Consider the following 19,686-nt stretch of genomic DNA (forward strand, 5'->3'; position numbering starts at 1 on the left):
ACAGTAGCTTACAGGGGTGGATATTAAAATCACCCAGCAGTATGTACTCTGTATCGAAATATGTATTCTGACTGACTAACGTTAAAACAGCATCTAGGCTAGCAAGGTTGCTATCGCAATTGTCCCTATTCCCAGAGTTATAAAAGTTGATATATAAGGTCCTCCTGGTGGGACTAATTTCCCTTTCTACAATAAGGATGTTGGGCGAGACAGTACTAATCTGTCTTAGGGAACCCTTCAATTCTAGGGAAAATAAAATTAAAAGACCCCCCTTGGCTCTGCCAGCACAGCTAGGGGTAGCCACTTTGGTAAAGCTGGTAAACCCATCCAACCAGAAATTAGCAGACGTATCCCAAGTTTCCTGAAGGGCGATAACCTTGTGCTCCGACACGAAACTAATCCACCCCTTATCGTTACGTTTGGAATTAAGTCCAGCCACGTTCCAGCTTAGTAAGTTACATGCGCCAATCGTTCTGCTCCCTACCTCCTCTGTCGCGCCAGTGGGATCACCAGATAGTCAGTCTATGTCCTCCAAACCTGACAGGGGAGCGAAGCGGTTTGCAATAGCCAACACAGGGCCCTCCTGGGCGTTCTGGTGGACACGGGGTTGGCTAGTCAATGGGGTATTTGGGCACCTCGGGGGTTGTGGGAGTGTGTGGGAGTTAATCCTGCCCTCGCCTGGGGATACGCGCCCTCCCCCACTGCTGGTCCCAGGGCCTCTAGGTTGCAACATGTGCCCAGGAGGAGGGTAGAAAAAACCCAGCGGGACAGGTCTTACTCGGTCCGATAAGGATATATCAGAGCCATCCCAAAAAAGTCTATCCGCTAGGTTAGCCCTGCTAAAATTAACAACCACACAATCTCCTTGGGTAGATTTCCGATGTTTACCAATCCAACCCACCCTCCTTGTGAAAATGATCTCATCTGCAATGTTCTTGCCACAACATTTGTCCGCGCACCACTTTTTGGATTTGGCCATGAGGTCCATAGAGGATTCGACCTCCCCTTCCCTTAGAGGAGGCACCCCAATAAAGACAGCTACCAAGGGGGACGCTTCAGGTGGTAAGTTAAGTTTGTATTTACTATGAGGTGCTCTCACTGGGTCGGGGGTACGGGGCGGATGCTGCGTGCGTGGCAGCCACTCCGTAGTTGAAGGCAATGCTTCCGAGGCTGGGGGAGGTGTGTTGATAACCCCTCCGCTATTCTTGGGTTGTAGAGCTGTGCATGGTGCCTGTGCCAAATCCACCCTCCCAACCACCTTCCTCTGGACCTCACCCTCGGGACACTTTGCATTTTCATGGGGGGCCATATTAGGGGGATTATTAATGAGTCTGTCAATTAGTGCGCATTTCCTGAGCAGACCTTCTAGGCAAGTGTTCAATGTGTCCACAATGTCTTTTGCTATCCCAACAAGTAGTGGTTCGATCCTGGAAACAAAAAGATCCTCTAGTTTATCCCCCAAAAAGTCATTTGTTGTGTTTAGTGGGCATGCGCCGGCAACGTTGTTATCCAGTAGTCCCCTAGTTGGGTGTGTGGTTGTCTGCTGCCTCAATTCAGGCTGAATGGCTAGAAGGATTGGGGTAGGTTCCTCGGCTGTAGGGCATGTGGGTGGGAGATTGGCAATAGTCACAATGGGGTAAAGTGGTGCCGGGGGGTCGCATATCATGGGTGAGTTACCCAGAACTGGGGGGGAAGGTGGGACGGTGGTTAATGGGGAGTAGCTGTCAAACCCAATTCAAGCTCAGCATTGGCAATTTCCTTTGTTAGTTCTCCCACCACTGATATTAGGTACGTCATTATAGAGTTGGAATGTCTTGGGACCTTAGCTTTCTTCCCACCCTCCTCCATAGTTGTGGCCTTCTTGCGCTTACCCATTGTCAGCGACGGTTGTTAATGGGGTGGCCCAGCCCGGCCTCCTTCTGCCCCTGACGGCCACAGACGGCCCGCCCTCTGCCCGGGCTCTGCCCAGCGCCGTCTGCGAGGGAGCTCCGTGATTTTAAGCGCCTCCGGGCGCGCGGGACAGGAAGTGGCCGCAAGGGACGCTGGAAACCATAGTTCCTCCCCTCGGCGGCCAGGATGGAGATTGGCACCGGCGGCGGGAGGAAACAGCGGCGTCAGCAGCCCAGTGCCCAGCAGTGGTCCCCTCGGCGGTAGATAGGCTCCTGCCTTGCCCCCAGCAGTGTTGTAAACAATGGCCCCGCTCCCTCAAGGGAGCTCTGTGATTTTAAGCGCCTCCGGGCGCGCGGGACAGGAAGTGGCCGCAAGGGACGCTGGGAACCATAGTTCCTCCCCTCGGCAGCCAGGATGGAGATTGGCACCGGCGGCGGGAGGAAACAGCGGCGTCAGCAGCCCAGCGCCCAGCAGTGGTCCCCTCGGCGGTAGGTAGACTCCTGCCTTGCCCCCAGCAGTGTTGTAAACAATGGCCCCGCTCCCTCAAGGGAGCTCCGTGATTTTAAGCGCCTCCGGGCGCGCGGGACAGGAAGTGGCCGCAAGGGACGCTGGGAACCGTAGTTCCTCCCCTCGGTGGCCGGGATGGAGATTGGCACCGGCGGCGGGAGGAAACAGCGGCGTCAGCAGCCCAGTGCCCAGCAGTGGTCCCATCGGCGGTAGGTAGGCTCCTGCCTTGCCCCCAGCAGTGTTGTAAACAATGGCCGCCTCACTCTATTTTAAGGTCTGAGTGCCCAGCAACACTTCGTGCGGTGCTAGGTGGGGGCCCAGAGGGTAAATGGTCGATTTCTCCCAATTGACCCTGAGACCTGAAAAATCTCCGAAGGCTTGCAATGTATCCCATATCGAGGTAAGATCCCCCGTTACATCGCGGACGTAAATCAGCAAATCGTCTGCGTACAATGATACGCAGTGTGTCGTTCCCGCAATCCGAATCCCCTATGCCTCTCCCTCCAGTCAAAGTAGCGTGGCTAAGGGCTCAACCGGTAGTGCAAAAGGGAGGGGGGAGAGTGGACACCCCTGCCTGGTACCTCTCTCCACCGGGAATGGAGCGGAGATTAGCTTGCCGACTCTTACTCTGGAGGCGAGTCCCTTATATAAGAGTCACGTGTACGTCATTAAAACTTGGCCGACATTCAGTTTCTAAAGAACCGCGAACAAGTGAGGCCACAGCAAAGTGTCAAACGCCTTCTCTAGGTCAAAGATCAGGCACGCTGCGCAGGGGAATCTGTCTTGCACACTGTCTTGGATGTGGAAGAGCTGTCTCAGATTATGTGATGTGTTGCGGCAGGGCATGAATCCACACTGATTGGGATGTACTAGGGCTGGAAGAATTTGGCTATCCCGGTCGGCTAAGATTTTCCCCAGAATTTTACAGTCCGTGTTTAGGAGTGTGATGGGTCTATATGAGGACGGGTGTGTAGGGTCCCTGTGGGGTTTTAGAAATGTCACCATCGTGGATTTGCGGAATGACACAGGCAGAATCCCCTTGGATAGGGCCTCCTCGTATGTCGTCATTAGATGGGGTAGTATCTGGGCCACGAATGTGCTATAGTATTCCAATGGGAGCCCATCCATTCCTGGTGTTTTCTGTTGTGCAAGGGACCCAATAGCACGCTTAATATCTGAGGATGTGATTTTACTGTCTAGTTCTTTCTTATCTGCCGAGGAGATTGTGGGGAGCGTTTGTGTACCCATAAAGTGTGCTAACGTGCATGGCAGTGCCGGCGCAGGGTTGCGGTACACATCAGCTTAGTAGGTGCGGAATATGCTCAGGAGTTGGGAGGTGTGGAGTCGCCCAGTCTCATCCGCAAGTTCTGTGATGGGCTGTGAAGTCGTGTCCAGTTTGGCCATCCACGCTAGGAGTGCCCCTGTTCTGCTGCCCTCCCTGTGTGCCAATGTAGCATACATACGGAAGTTATATTTCCACAAGTCACATAGTGTTTCCGCGTGTGCGAGCTTTGCCTCCACAACCTGCTCAAAGGTGGCCCTCCCCTGGTCCTAATCGCGGAACATGCCTGCCAGCGCAGTCTCCGACTTATGCATTGCTTGCTCTAGTGTTTTCCGCACCCCCACCACCTGTTGAATACAATGTCCACGTGCGGTAACCTTGTATGCATCCCATTCTATCGCCCTGGAGGAGGCAGAGCCCACATTGTGCAGAAAGTGTTCCCGGATGAAGTCCCTGTGTGTTTGACGGAAGGCCTGATCAGTGAGGCATTCCTGGGGAAGCCTCCATGTGGGGATCGGGGGGTGGGGTGGCCTCCAGCGAAGGGTCACCGTGTGTGCGTCATGATCCGACACTATGCGTCCCAGATAGTCAGTGTGTTGTATTTTTGGCAGAACATCTGCTGAACACAGAAACCTGTCGAGTCGGACCCGAAGGTCATGTGGGATGGAGTGAAAAGAATATAACCTGGCTGTCGGGTTCTGTACTCTCCAGGCATCCACCAACACCCAATGTTCCACCCAGTTGCGGAAGTGTTCTGTTTGTGAGCCGGGGAATGCAGTGGGGGAGGGTGCAACCTATCTAGGTGTAGATCTAGTACAGAGTTGTAATCCCCCCTAGGAGCTATGGCATCGTGGTATGACGGGCTAGTACTGTGCTCAACCTGTTCCAATATTGTTCTTACTCTGTATTTGGGGCATACACGCAACCTATAAGTAGCGGTTGGCCTTCTAATAGGCCACTGACAATTACATATCTCCCATCCCTGTCGATCAATCGGGTCTGTTCTTTGAATGGTACACCAGGTCTAATCCAAATTAACGTGCCCCTGGCAAAGGCCGAATATTTCGTGGCAAACACAATACCCCGCCATTTTCTATGAAGGCGGCCCACTTCTTGATCTGTCAGGTGCTTCTCCTGTAGGAGGGCCATCTGCGCCTGTTGCCACTTAATGTATGCATATATCGAGTATCTCTTAGTGGCCGTGTGCATACCTCTGGCGTTTAGAGTTGCAAACTTAAGGTCCGTATTCGGTAACTTAGGTGTCATGTTTCAGCCGTGTGGTGTGTGCTCCTTGTGTGATAACCATGGCCCTCCCGCTTGACCCACCTCAGGCCCCCCACCGCCCCACCCATCTGGGGACGCATGCCGTAGCCCGGTCCTCTTAAGCCCGCCCGCTCCATGGTGTCTAGGAAAGTAACATCGTAAGGGGGATGAAACCATAACTCTGGGGAACATTCCCAACTGAGTGGACCTATTGCTCGAGGCAATACGTCAAAACAATATAGCATATGAGTTCTTTAGTTCGTTGTTGTGGGGTGGTGACCGGGTGCCTTCTTTGTTGCTGCCGGCTCCATGATCAAGGTAGGTTGGCTTTGTAAGTGATCCCTCTGGTTTCTCCTGCAATGCAGTTCTTTGGCACAGATTCAGGGCAGTGTGGCGAAGCATTGCGATCGTCTGATGTCCCAGCAATGAACTGGTCCCTATAGACGGTCATCTGGGCTGTAGAAGGTGTGCATGGTAGTCCTGTGCGAGTTGAGCCGTGGTACCAAAGGGTCTCGGTGTGCATATCACTGTCACATCAGCAGATCCACGGTCTGGGGTGTCACCATCGGGGTGACATGGAACCCTCATGGGAGGCCGGAGCGTCGCTGGTCTCGTCTTCAGAGCTGAGCAGGTGGGGTTCTCCGTCCACATCTGACCCCCCTCCACCGGGCCAAGCGCGGACACCACTTGGATCGCCCTCCTACGCTCCGCTATGATCTGGGTAAGGTCGGGGCAGCCGCTCCCCATCTGAGTAGATCGGGCACTGAGTTGTGTCAGGGTGACTTTGCGGCCCTGTCTCTGTGGTTGCCGTTTAGGTTGACTGTTGTGGGTGTCATCGTGGATAATCTTAAGTTTGGCCGGGAACAGGAGGGCATACTGGATATTTTTCTGACGAAGTGTTCGCTTTCTTGCCTGAAAGGTGGCCCTCTGTTGTTGTATGGCTCGGGAGTAATCGGGGAACAGCATCACTTGTTTATCTTCCACCTGCAGACGCCCTTGTGTTCTGGCCACCCGGAGAACTGCGTCTCTGTCTTGAAAGTGTAAGAGTCTCAACAGGAACTGCCGCGGGGGCGCGTTAGGACCCGATGTGCACGCTCGATGGAGAAGTAGGGAGTCAAGTCTGTGGCTGGCGTAAAGGTTGCGATCAAGTCCGTGATGAATTGTATTGGGTCGGCCCCCTCTGCCCCCTCTGGCAGATTCATGACTCGGATGTTGCTCCTCCGGGAGCGTCCCTTTAAATCATCCATCTTGTACTCCAAGGCCTTGATCCGGGATTGTAGGTCTGCAATGTCACGGTGGTGTTGCTGTACTTGCAGGTCCAGTGCCTGCACCGTCTTTTCTCCTTGGGTGACTTTGTCCAATAGCTTTCTGTGGTCATCGCGGAGAAGGTTGAGATCCGCAGCTAGAGTGTCGAATTTGTTCTCCATCACCATTCTGGAATGTTCTACAGCTGCGAGCACTTGGTCCAACTTTCTGGACGTGGAGTCTACACTGTCTTGTCCATCCCGCAGCGTGGTCGGGGTCGGTGCCTGAGTCGCTTTTTCTGTTGGTTCGCTCCGTTTGTGGTCCCCGCTGCTCAGCGGCCCATTGTGGGGGGTTATGGATCCCTTGTGTGGAACTACTTAGACAATGGCAGGTGGGTGGTAAAGAGCAGTCGCGGGCGCTCACAGCATCGTCGGTTCCAGTGCCCGTGCTTTTTGTGGATCCAATATGTCTGGGCGCTACACCGCCCTGTGTCAATAATGCAGTGTTCGGGAGGGGGTATTCAGTGGCACAGCAACCCCCGGCGACTCGGCAATGGCCCTACTCATTCATCCAGGCCCTGTCGTCCCAAAGTGGGGGGGGGGTTTGTCGTGTAGGCTTCCCAATCCAATGGTCGTCGGTGTTTTCACTGTACCCAGTCGGTTAGCCGCCGTCTACACGTGTCACCCCACACGTTCGTGGCCTGTGTGTTGTCAGCAGGTGGGAGTTGGGGGATGACCCATCCTCGCAGATGTGTGTCACGGTATCCCTAGGGTGGTAGACCGGGCCTCTCTCACTGAAGGGCGGGGAACCGGGGTGGTGATCAGGCCGGAATAGAGGCTCCGCGGCGATGGGCCAACCCCGACGCCCCCACGTATGTCGCCTGTTCCTCTGAGCGTCCCAGGTCACCAGAGTCGTGCCGTACCCGCCGGGTGGCTCCAGGCTCCAGCTTGTCACGACATGTTCCTTAAGGGGGGCATTTGGTGGGGGGGCGTTGCTGTGGCTGGGGGATCGAGCCGAGCACCTCCGGGGAGATGGGGGCGGTCTCCCTCATCAGATCCAGACAGCTGGCAGTGCCTCTCTAGTCGCGATGGTCTCGCGCGCCATTCCTTGGTTTTATCGGACCTGGCCGGGGCCGCAGCGGCGATGTTCCAGCCCGGCGGGGGTGGACTCCCCACCCGCAGCGCGGTCTGCACGGGCTGCGCAGGCCCCTCCTCCCCCGATTCTGCCGATAGCGACCTGCACCAGGTCACCGTCGCAAGGATGCTTCCTCCTCACCTCTGGCCCTTGCGTGGATCTGCCGCTTTGGACTTCTGCACACACGTCCCTCGGATGCAGCAGCACTCGGGCGCCGTCGCTCTACCCGGCGGCGGTCATTTTGTCAGGCCGCACATGGGGCGCAACCGAGGAGTGCCGCGGGCGCTTCAGGGACCTCGGCGCGGAGTTCTGGGCAAATCGGGGCTGTCCTGAGGTGCTCCGATCATCGATGCTGCCCCCACCACCCCTGTACAAGGTGAGGGGGTGACATGGATTGCGATTGATGTTGGCCGGCAGCCGGAGCTCTAGAAGGAACGGTCTGCCATGTTAGGCGGCTTGGCCACGCCCCCCTGATTTGCTACAGTTTTTTAACTGTTTATTTATAAATATTTTATTCATTAAATAACATTATATATTTTTCTGAAAATTGCCCCCAATTTCTTTTTTAAATCAAACTGAAATATTGTTTAATTTTTTTGTTTTATTTTTTCTTTTAATATATTTATATTATTTTTTTTTAAATTTCTTTCCAAATTTTTTTCTGAGTAGCACACCTAAAGCGTACACATCACGGTGGGTGTGCGGATTCTAGCCGCCATTTTGGAAAAGTCGTGAAGGATCTGCGTACGGTGTGCGACTGCTGCGTGTTTTTCAGTTACATCATAAACATTTAATATTACGTGATGTGCACGATTGGTATGCAACTCCTGCTCCCGCGCATTCGCGACGCATGCGCATTACGGTACGCGACGCTTGACTCCAGTGGCATGGAGAGCACGGGACTCACGTCTAGTACACTTATTTGTTATGAAGTTTCCTAAGTTTCCTCATTTACTACAGACTCCTCAGAAGGAAATACTTTCAGTTTTTTACTTTGGTTCCATCAAGAAGGCATTCAGATGTGTCACACATTTACCCTCATTTTGTTCCTTTTTAAATTAAATGTTTTAAGAGTTACCACTTTATTCCAATCAAGATGGCTTCAGGTGTGCTATACTTTTGTCATAAGTAAGGCTGTTAGCAATCTAGGTGTTGTTTAGAACACTCTGGGAATCTGCAGTAGAACACAAAGAAATCAACAGACAGTCTCTGCCCTTTTTGGAGGTACATGTTTTACTGAGAATGTCAGACTTCATTCTCACATGACTGAGAAAGATAATGTGAATTTACAGTAAATATGCTTTCAGTTCAGCTTATAGATCACCTTCCAAACCTCTGTGGGAAAAGCATGAAAAAATAGTTTTCTCTCAAACATGATTCATGAAATCCCAGCAGAAGGCTTTTTCACATGGTAAAATAACCTTAGAATGCACCACAATTCCTAAAATGAGTATGGTACCATCAACAAATGATTTATAATCTAACTAAAGTCTTAAAACCTTCTATTAACGGCAATACTTTTTAATGAGGTGCTATCATGTATATTGGTCCCAAAATGGCTTCCAACACTTCTTGAATGAAGTGCTGACAGACAATCAGATCTCACAATGAGATGTGTTGTTAGGTTCCGCCCAGATATATATATATATTTTTTTCCTTTAATATCTAAAAAACTACTGAACAGATTTACACCATTTAACAAAAAGGCACGAGTACGAACCAAGCACTACCTCTTTGCCAAATTTGGTGTAATTCCTTTCAGCAGTTTGGGCTGTAGCTGCGACTAAAGGGTTCCTATGGGAAATTGCATGGGGAAAACACGTTTTGGGACCCCCTTTTTTCTCAACCCCACTTGACAAATCACCCCAAACTGTCAGGATAGGAGCGGACTGGAGCGCCTCATAGGTTTTGAAAATTTTGCGAAGATTCAACAACCGACACCAAAGTTATTGCAAATAGAAAGTTGTGGATTTCCTACGGAAAATAGAGGTATCATCAGTAGAAGTGGCAGATGGTTGCCCATGTATTCTGGGTGTTGGACCTATAATAAATAAAAAAAACGAATTTAAGTCTGGATTATACATCATATGAGTTTAAAGCAAAAAATGAAGCAAACTAAAAGGAAAAAGGAAATTAATAGAAAAATGAAAGGAAATTGGGTACCATGAACAGCCCTTCACTGAGGGCTGGTTAATAGGCGTGGTCTCATGGGCTCCAAAATAATGAGAGGGAAGACAATCACTTGTATGGGTATCAAATTCCTTCAAAAGAAACCAACCCGGACTACTCAGCTGGGCCTTGCAATATGTTATATTCTGATAAATTCCTTAAGCCAGGTAAAAATGCTCCGTACATGTCACAATAGCTACTCGCAGGAAACGTCTCCGTTCATCTCCCCTTTGATGCGAGTGATTGTCTTTGCTCTCATTAGTTTGGAGCCCATGCGCCCCTGCCTATTACCCAGCCCTCAGTGAAGGGCTGTTCATGGTACCCCCTTACCTTTCACTCCTGTCCTGAGGAAGACCCCATCGATACGTTGACATTTGTACCATTTGCCATCTTGATCAACAGCGATTAATCACTGTGCTATTGTTCATGGCTATTTATCTTTTCTTTTTTAGCAACTCTTTTTTATTGGAAAATGGCATGACACATAGGCAATATAATTACAAGCAAGCAAGTGACAAGTGTTACATTGTAAATGGTTCATTAAAACATTCTGATCGCAAAATGAAAGTGACAGTTACGATTGTACGAAGTTAGGTCTCACTGGTGATATCCTCTCTGGATCTCAGAGATTCACAAATCCCTCCGCTGTTGACATTCCATTGCCCCCATATTTGTTTGGGCACCCCCTGGCTTCATAAATGGACTTCTCCGTGACCATGCACCAGTCCATATCTCTGCCACAGTCTGCCATATTTGGTGGGTTCTGAGCCCTTCACAATCGGGCAATATTCTTTTTGGCAACCATCAGCCCCAAGGTAACCCATGTTTGTTCCCTGGAGTTCAAGTCAGTAGGATCCCATACATTCAACAGAGCCAATTTAATTTTGAAATGAATCTGTTGCCCCAATGCTTCATCCATCAGTCGCACAACTCCCTCCCAGTATCTTTGGATCACTGCACATTCCCAGAGAGTATGGATAAAAGTTCCCTCCTGCCCACATTGCCATAAACAGCCACAATCTAAAATGTAACCCATGCTAACTATCAGGGGCCCTGACAGGTAGGATATATGGAGAAGCTTTGATTGCACCAGACGGAGCCTGGAGGAGATGGCCACCTCCCGAGGGGAGACCACTGCTGCCTGCCATTCCTCATCATCCAAACCCGCCACATCTGGTCCCACTTGGCTCTCAAGAGGGTTAAGGGATCTGTCATGTTGTTGATGAGCTTTTTATAAATGAGTGATATGGCTTTCTCTGTTAGGTCGCAATCCAAGATTCTGCCTTCGAGTGGGAAGGATTCAGGGAGTTCACTACCCTTGAGAAGCACAGCAAGCAAGGCATGCCTAATTTGATGATTGCTGAAATATTCAGAATGGACTAGATCGTATTCTTGCTGCAACTGGGAAAAAGAGACCACCTCACCCGACTTCCATAAATCACGCACCCTGGAGATACCTATGAGGTCCCATCCGTCAAAGCCCTTCGAGCAGATCAGTTTACCTAATTGCTTGCTGTGCCAAGTGGCGTGGCCTGTGTGAGTTTTCCTTCCCATCCCAGGCTCCTGGTAGCCACTCGCCACACATGCAATGCATGCCCGGTCGGACCAGTCAGAGCAGGCTTCAAAGATCGAACATATAGAGCACCCTCAAAGCCACCACCCGGGAGGTGCCACCTGTCGATCTGAAAGGCCAGGTCACCCTGCGGCCTGTACATACATTGGTTGATTGCAGCGAGTTGCGATGCCCAATAGTACTTCCTAATATCCGGAATTCCGATGCCCCCATCATACCACCCTAGCGTGAGTTTGTGTGTTGCAATACGAGGTGGTTTACCCTCCCACAGCAAATCTCGAATGACCCTGTTGAGCTCCTTAAAATAAGAGGACATCATTTTGAATAGGGCTGCGCTCCCCAAAAGGGTCAACGGAAGCGATTTCCAATTGTGGACATCTGATTTAGGATGCACTAGAGGCGGCAGAAGATTACAATTGTAAAATCTAGATAGATCCTTAGAGATCCAGATCCCCAAATATTTAAAGCCATCGGTTGCCTCCGCCAATTGGCAGCCCCGAGGGAGCGAAGGCCATTTGCCACACAGGACATAGATCATGATTTAGACCAGTTTAATAAAGATCCAGCAAACCTACCAAACACCTGAAATATGTCCAGGACCACTTTGAGGGATGCAGCCGGGGAGGCCAAATAGAGCAAGATATTATCTGCATATAACGAGATGTGGTCCTCCCATCCTGACGTCCATTTAAGGCCCCTTAAGACAGGGTCCTGATGGACCCTAGTTGCCAAAGGCTCGAGGGCCAAGGGGAAGAAAAGCGGGGACAAGGGGCAACCCTGTTTGGTGCCCTTGCCGAGAACAAAAACGGGAGACTTCCTATTGTTGACAACTACCTGGTCAAGTGGTTGATGGTATAGAAGCCGCACCCAATTGATCAATTCTAGGCCAAAACCCAGTTTTTGAAGAACTGCAAACATGTAGGGCCTTTTGATGGTGTTAAATGCTGAAGCAGCAGCAAGGGATACCATAACAGCGTCTTCTCTGATTGTGTCTACCCGGCACAGCACTCCATGGAGCCTGCTCTGGTTGAGGGAGGTATTTCTAGCAGGCATAAACCCCGATTTGTCCAGATGGACCAAGCGGGTAAGGATGCCGAGCAGGTGAGTGGCAAGAACCTTCACTAGGACTTTTGCTTCGCAGTTAAGCAACGAGATGGGCCTATGGGATGAGCACTTAGTTGCTGGTTTCCCCACTTTGCGACTGGGATGTCGAGTTCGAGGTCAGAACACTCCTCCTCAGTTAGTGACGGCATCGAAATATCACGTAAAAACGAGGAAGCTTCTTCCTCTGTATGTGGCTATGGGATGTGTAAAGCGCCTGATAATATGTGCCAAATGCGTCCGCTATGTCTTGGGGTGCAGTGAGGCGGGAATGTGAGTCTGTTTCTATCTCAACCACTACAGGATGAGCCCTATCCATGCGATCTAGCCAAGCCAGTAATTTGACAGCCTTATCGCCTACATCGTAGATTCTGCTGAGCGTGGCCCTATAGTGCATCTTGGCAGCCTCCGTAGCCATGTTGGAGAACTCCTTGACCTTGAGACGCAGTTTCTGACGCACCTCCACCCAGTCCTGTATCCGGACTGCGTTCTCTAAGTCCAAGATATCTCCCTCTAAGTGCAGCACGCCTGCTTCCCTCTCTCTATGCTGTCCAGCGATCTGTGGCAAGACCACCCTCCATATAACGACCTATAGACCTTTCAAAGCGTATTCATCGAGTCAACCGACCCTTCATTTTCCTGAAAGTAAAGGTCAGACTCACTCAAGACCTTATCCCTGATGTGAGGAGTCATGAGATACCAGAAGTTAATCGGGGCAATACGTCCGACTGTGGGCTTTCCCACCTCTAGGCGACACTGTATGGGTAAATGATCGGAGATCCCCTAGCCAGGTGCTGTATGTCCCTGATGGTGTGGAGTTGATGTGCTAGCGTCAACACATAGTCTATGCAGGGCATACTGCGATGAGGGCCAGAGAATTAGGTGTATTGTAGTTCGGCCGGGTGCAATCCCCTCCAGACATCCCCCAGGCCCATTGCTCAAAGAAAGCTGTGGATCCGCCTGCGGGAGGGTGGCAGGGCCTTCTGGGGTCACCGGCCGAGGGAATCAGAGACAATAGAATTGTAATCACCCCTGATCAACAGTCTGCCATCCGGTAAGTCTAAAAGGAGATCTCCAAGATCCATGAAGGCCTGAGTGTGCAGTCCCGGCGGTATGTAGACAGAAAGGAGATTGAGTGCGCACCCTTCCCATGTCCCTGACACAGCCACGAATCTATCCAGGACATCAGGGCGGACCGAGTCAACAGTCAGGGGGAATGATTTACGGACCAGTATGCCCACTCCCCGGGAACCAGAACCGAAGGCCGAGTGTGCCACCAGCTGAAAACCCCATCGCAACAGGGCCTTACATGTTATGTTATGTTATGTTATTTATGCTTTTGTATAGCGCAACGGTTACTCAAAAAGAGTGTCCCGGCGCTTTAGGTAAGGAGAGCTGCTTCACCATAACATAACACAGTAAAAGGGGAAAAAAGAAGAACAGACGCAGTAAAAAAAAGGGCTACAGAGAGGCCTACTGGGTGAACAACCAGGTTTTAAGACCTCTCCTAAAATCAAGAAGACTAGTGGCCCCCCGGAGTGGGAGCAGAAGCGAGTTCCACATCTGCGGAGCCAACAAGCCGAAGGAACGGCCACCCAGGCGCGCTCTCTTCACACGAGGGACGACCGCCAAGAATAAAGATTCTGACCTCAGAGACCGCGCCGGAGGGTAAAAGGCAAGTCTCTTTTGGAGGTACTTTGCTCCCCCCGCGTGGAGAGCCTTATAGGCCAGAGTCATAGCCTTAAAGGCGATCCGTTTGCGGATGGGTAACCAGTGCAGCGTCAGCAATAGACCCGAAGCGCTGGCACGTCTATTAAGACCAAAGATGGCCCTGGCCGCCGCATTCTGCGCAACTTGGAGCCGTTGCAACAGGTACTCTGGTAGGCCCAGGTAAAGAATGTTGGCATAATCTAACCTGGAGCCTATCAGAGCCTGCACGGTCAGCTTCCTATGTTCCTCCGACAACAGAGGCAAGAACCTCCGCAGCATCTTTAATAGACCGAAACAGGTACCAGTCACCCCAAGGATCTGGGCTTTCATCGTCAGCCCCTTGTCCATCTTGACCCCCAAGTTTTTAGCCATAGGGGCGGAACAAGATGGAGGGAACATATCGGTGGGCCACCAGGCCTGCCAGCTGGGCTCCGTGTCGCATCCAAAGAAGAGTACCTCGGACTTATCGGAATTGCACTTGAGGCTGTTCAGTTGGAACCATTTAAAAACAGCCCCAAGGCAATCCCGGATACTCTCCCCGTCAAAGTCTGCCCCTCTCTTACAAGAAAAGAGGAGCTGGGTGTCGTCGGCGTAAGATACGATCCGGGCACCAAACGACTCCGCCACCGCCGCCAAGGGGGTCATGAAGATGTTAAAGAGGGTCGGGCTCAATATAGAGCCCTGAGGGACCCCAACTCCCAAAGGCGGCATCACGGCGGTGTCAGGGGATGTCCAGATCGTTTGCCGGCGGCCAGCTAGAAAGGAGGAAAACCAGCTGAGCACCGTCCCACGAAGGCCAATCGCATAGAGTCTTGCGAGAAGGCCATCATGGGGGACGGTGTCAAAAGCCGCCGACAAGTCCAACAACACCAACATGACTTTGCCCCCGGTATCCAACACCCCTTTGATGGTTTCAGAGACCTCAAGGAGCGCGGTCTCGGTGCTAAGATTTGAACGGAAGCCGGACTGGGTGTCATGCAGGATCTCGTGGGTCTCCAGAAAGTTGGAGAGCACCGACTGAACGTGCTTCTCCAAAATTTTTACGAGAGCCGGCAGCAGAGAAATCGGCCTGTAATTGGCTGGGACCTTCGGGTCGAGGCCCGGTTTTTTAAGCAGCGGGATGACCATTGCCTGCTTCCAAGCTGGCGGAACCACTCCCTGACTCAACGAGAGATTCAGAAGAGGGTTCGCCAGAGGATTGATCACTTCTGCGATCTTACCCAAGAGCTTAGCGGGGCAAGGGTCCAAAGGCGACCCCGATTTCAAATTGCCCATAAGCACTAAGGAAGCAGGGGCTGACAAAGATGGAAACACAGCCAACGTGGCACCATGCGAGGCCAGAGGGAACATGTCAACCTCAGCAGAAGCTCCGGATGGAAAAGAGTCCTGTATGAGTTTTATCTTGCCTGTGAAGAAACAAGCAAGGTCCGCCGCCCAGGATTCTGAGGGCCCCTCTTCCGATGTAATGGTACGAGGAGAGATAAATTCTCTCACTATGGTGAAAATCTCCTTGCAGGAGTTGGAGGCCGCTTCAATCCTCCCTGCAAGATAGGCTTTTTTCCCAAGGCGAATGTCCCGATGGTAAGCCTTAACCACCGCCTTGTAGGTCAACCTGTCCACGCTATCATAGTGTGCCCGCCAGGCCCTTTCGGCTGCCTTACACTGCTGCCGCTTAGCCCACAGTGCAGTGGTGAACCAGGGGGCTGAAACCCGCTTCGATGTCAAGCGGGGGGGCAACACCGGGGCAAGGTCGTTAAGCCTATCTGAAAGCCATGCTTGCAGGGACTCCAAATCTCTCTCCACCAGGGAGAGAAGAAAAGGATGATCCACAGCAGCAAGAGCCAACATCTCCGGGGTCACTCTATTGAACGCTCTAAACGCTCGTCCCCGTTGCTGTGGTGCTGAGATGGACGACCTGGCAATGCCGCGGATCGCGAATTTGGCAAGCCGGTGATCAGACCACAGAACCGGGAGGATCTCTTTCACCACCAGAGCGGATTTAGAAAAGACCTGATCGAGAGTGTGCCCCTTAACATGAGTCGGCCCCTGCAGATAGGGGATAAGGCCCAGTGGGGTCATAGCCTCGGAAAGCTTAATAGCAGCCGGGTCAGACGGATCGTCCATCCGAAAGTTGAAGTCCCCCGCTACTATGCAGTGTTCTGCTCTCAGGGCCAGTCCCAGCAAAACCGAGTCGAGATCTTCAAAGAACTTTCCAGGCGGGCCGGGAGGCCGATAGACTAATAATCCCTTCACTGATTGGTGCGGCGCGAGAGTGATCGAAAAAGCGAGCGATTCAAAGCCGCGGATGTTCTCCGCCGACAAGATGGTACACTTCCTGCCCTTCTTCACCACAAGTGCGACCCCTCCACCCCTTCCCTGCATTTCCAAGCAGGTAGGTCTCCTGTAGGAGTACCACAACTGGGGAGTGATGCTTTAAAAATTGGACTACAACGCCCCGTTTAATCTTATCTACCATTCCATTGACATTTCACAACAGCAACTTAAGCTCCTGTCTAGTCGTCGTGCCCATCACTTCTGCTTAGGATTACGCTCAGTCGTGGAGGGAACTGTGAGAAGTTGGCCTGATATATGATGCTCACTAATTCTAGTGATCACCTTGTATCAGTCCAAACAACCCTTATGGTGATTGGTTGTAAGTCAACCTTATAGACCAGCTATCCTAGTAGCGTGGACAAAAGCAGTCTTTAGGCTAAACTCTGAATGGCGTGTGAAGCCAGCTGTTTTACCACATATAACCCCTTGAATACCACATGAAAGGACACCACACAGGTTGTTATGAAAATAAAAGGATATTTATTAACTAGCATACACTTCTGAACTCTTTATGAGGTCAGAGGGCTAAGCACATGACAATACTTCAAAAGAAATACGAGTTCGCACAATATTTACACGAGTGCCTTAGGGGCACGACAAACCATATACTCAAAACAATGGAATGCGAGGAAGGAAAGTACTGTAAGGGGGTCCAGAGACTGGAGGATCGCTGGGACTACGCTACAAACTAGGTAAGTAAGGAGCAGGAGGCCCACGGGACTCACGTGCAGAGTGGGAACTCTCACGCGGGATGCGTACCACCGTCTATGGATCTTATAGTTTAGAAAGTTACGGATTCCGGACGAACCCGGCTGGCTGGAGGGAAAATCACAGTGGACCTGAACACTAGGATAGTGTACACAGACTTCAGCACCTAGAAGCTTTAGTTACCTAACCGACAGGCTGCGGGTGCATAGGGCTGAAGTTGCGTCGGGTTTGCTGCGTTGATCTCGGTGATGCCTGCAACAAGGAGTTGCTGGCAGGCAGCCAGATGGAGGAGTCCGGTGGTTCCAAGGGTGGAACTGGGAAGAAGGAAGTCCTGAAAAGGAAGGGGACAGAGTCTTGGTCACTAGCCAGTGACGGTGCTGGAACCAGGAGGGAACCAGATGCTGTTGCCGCGTTCAGGTGAAGGAGGGGTCGCTTCTCTCTGTAGCTGCGCAGACCAGGAGCTGCTCTTCACAACCAGGCTGAGGGCACAAGCTGTCCCACGTAGTCTGCTGCTGCTGGCGGTGTCGGATTGTCGATCTGGACAACAGGCCTTGGCTAATGCAAGCCACGCGGTGGAACAAAGATGGCGTCTGGTGTGGACCAGGGGGGTCCGGGGTGCTTCTCGTTCACAGGGAAGCAAGGACCAGTCAGGGGGACCAGACTAGCAGTGTTGGATTCTTCGGATCGTCGTCTCAGAGGTCACAAGCCAGCCGGCAAGTGACCAGACAACAGGAGATGCAGCAACCAGGCAAAAGGGCCCCACGCAGATCTCGTGGATGCTGGGGGGCTGGTCTTTGGTGCAGGAGCTGCGTCGGTGTAGGGCTTCTCAGACCCTGATGCACTCACTCGAGGATCCCTCGGCGGTCGTGCTGGAAGCGCTGTGAAGGTTTTCTCAAGATGCCCGTCTCCACGTTGCTCGTCGCACCCACGGGTCCCAGCTGTGCTGTGGATGTGGGTAGAGGTCAGAGAGGTCTGGAGGTCTGGGTCTGGTTGAGCTGGATTGTCGGATTCCAGGCTGGAAGGACTTTACAGCAAACCGCACAGGAGCTTGATGGTGCCTGCAAAGCAGGATGGTCACTCCCTGACCATAGGGGAGATTCTTCAGTCTTCTGGCAATCAGGAGGTAGAAGGTCAAGAGTTCTTCGTAGAAGTTGTCAAGAGTAATCTAACTGGGAATGGGACCAGCTCCTACCTTTATTCAGCTAAAGGGGGCTGCACTACGACTAGGTCCCTCCCCTGGGTGGGACCAGGAAGGGGGGTGGTTACACCCCCTATCCTTTGTCCGGTTTCCCGCCAGAGCTGGGGCTGGAGTGCCCCAGCAACTGGTTGGAACCGGTGTATGCACAGGGCACCTTGTGTGCCCCAGGCATGTCTCATTCCTTTCAGCCTTGGCCTACCTAATACACAAAATCCTGTCTGGGGTGGTGCTAGCACCTCCCCAGGCAGGAAACCCTTTGTCTGAGCCTCCCTCGCTGGAAGGACTCCCAGCAGCAGGAGGTCAGACTTGTGTCTGTGGTGGCAGCATCCATTTTGTGATGCTGAGGCTCGAGTTAACTTTAACAGGGGTTCACAGTTGCATACATGTCGTGTCCCTCTAGAAGGGTGGAATGCTACCCCCGTCGCCAGAATTGGCGAGGGGGTAGTATTCCAATTCGTATGACACCTTACTCGACATGTTTTGATAATGTTATACCAGAGTTAGCATTTAACCGCGAGGATTATAATGCACTTAAGAGTATATGGTATAGCGTTATCATGGAACAGCTATTAGGACTTGGTTCCACAAGCTGCAAACGGGCTCAGCTCATGCCAGAGCACCATCTCACATAATTCCAAGCACTCTGCCTTCCGGATTGATAAGGCCTGCCATAGGAGTAATGTAAATGTAAATGTCGGAATTTGTAAAGCGCACAGCTACCTCCACCGGATGTGTCCCGGCGCTGTCCGTATACCGCTTAGGAACCCTTCCTGGCTTTCCTGGGAAATGTCCACTCCTGGGCACCACCCAGGTGCAGCCAGGCATCCCAGCGCTTTTGGGGCCATTGTGGAGACTAAGCAAGCTATTGCCCAGAGTTGCAGCGTGGGACCCATGATCAGAACAGGTACTGAGGCAAGAATATCCAGTCAGGGGAATTAATGAGTCGGAGACCCGCCGAGGCAGGAATCGAACCCTGCTCCCTGGCCAGAGCTCTGCATCAAGGTCTGCCTGCTCTAACCATTGAGCCACACTTCTCCAGGAGTGACTGATAGGAATATATGTGTCCATTTTAGGGTTAGATATAGGTATACTATATCTATAGCAAAGGGTGTTTACACCACCTTGCCCCATCTGTCGTGCAGCCAGTTGTGTCAGCTTTAGATGGCCAGCCAGGGGTGGCATAATACATGCTTCAGCCCCTGGTAGGCCCTGGGTACACTTATGCCCTGGATACCTAAGGTATACTGTACAGGGACTGATAAGGTGGCCCAGTACCAATTGGTAAATGCACCTAAGGTACATGGTTGTAATTTTAGAGAGAGAACAGCTAGGCTGTGGGTCTGATTAGCAGTTTTCTCTGTGTAAATTATTGATATTCAGTTTCCTGCGGAGATTTTCTCGTATTTTACGGATCGGCTGGTAAATATTCTGTTTACTTTCCCAGAATGTTTACCAGCCGATCCGTAAAATACGAGAAAACTAAGGAATGATTGATTCTTGCAGATGATAAGAATAGGTACTTTGAAAACGGAGTCTCCAATTGTCATTATACTGCTTTAACATGGCCGCGCC

This window comes from Lissotriton helveticus, chromosome 4_1, assembly GCF_964261635.1.
Source record: "Lissotriton helveticus chromosome 4_1, aLisHel1.1, whole genome shotgun sequence".
Lineage (NCBI taxonomy): Eukaryota > Metazoa > Chordata > Amphibia > Caudata > Salamandridae > Lissotriton > Lissotriton helveticus.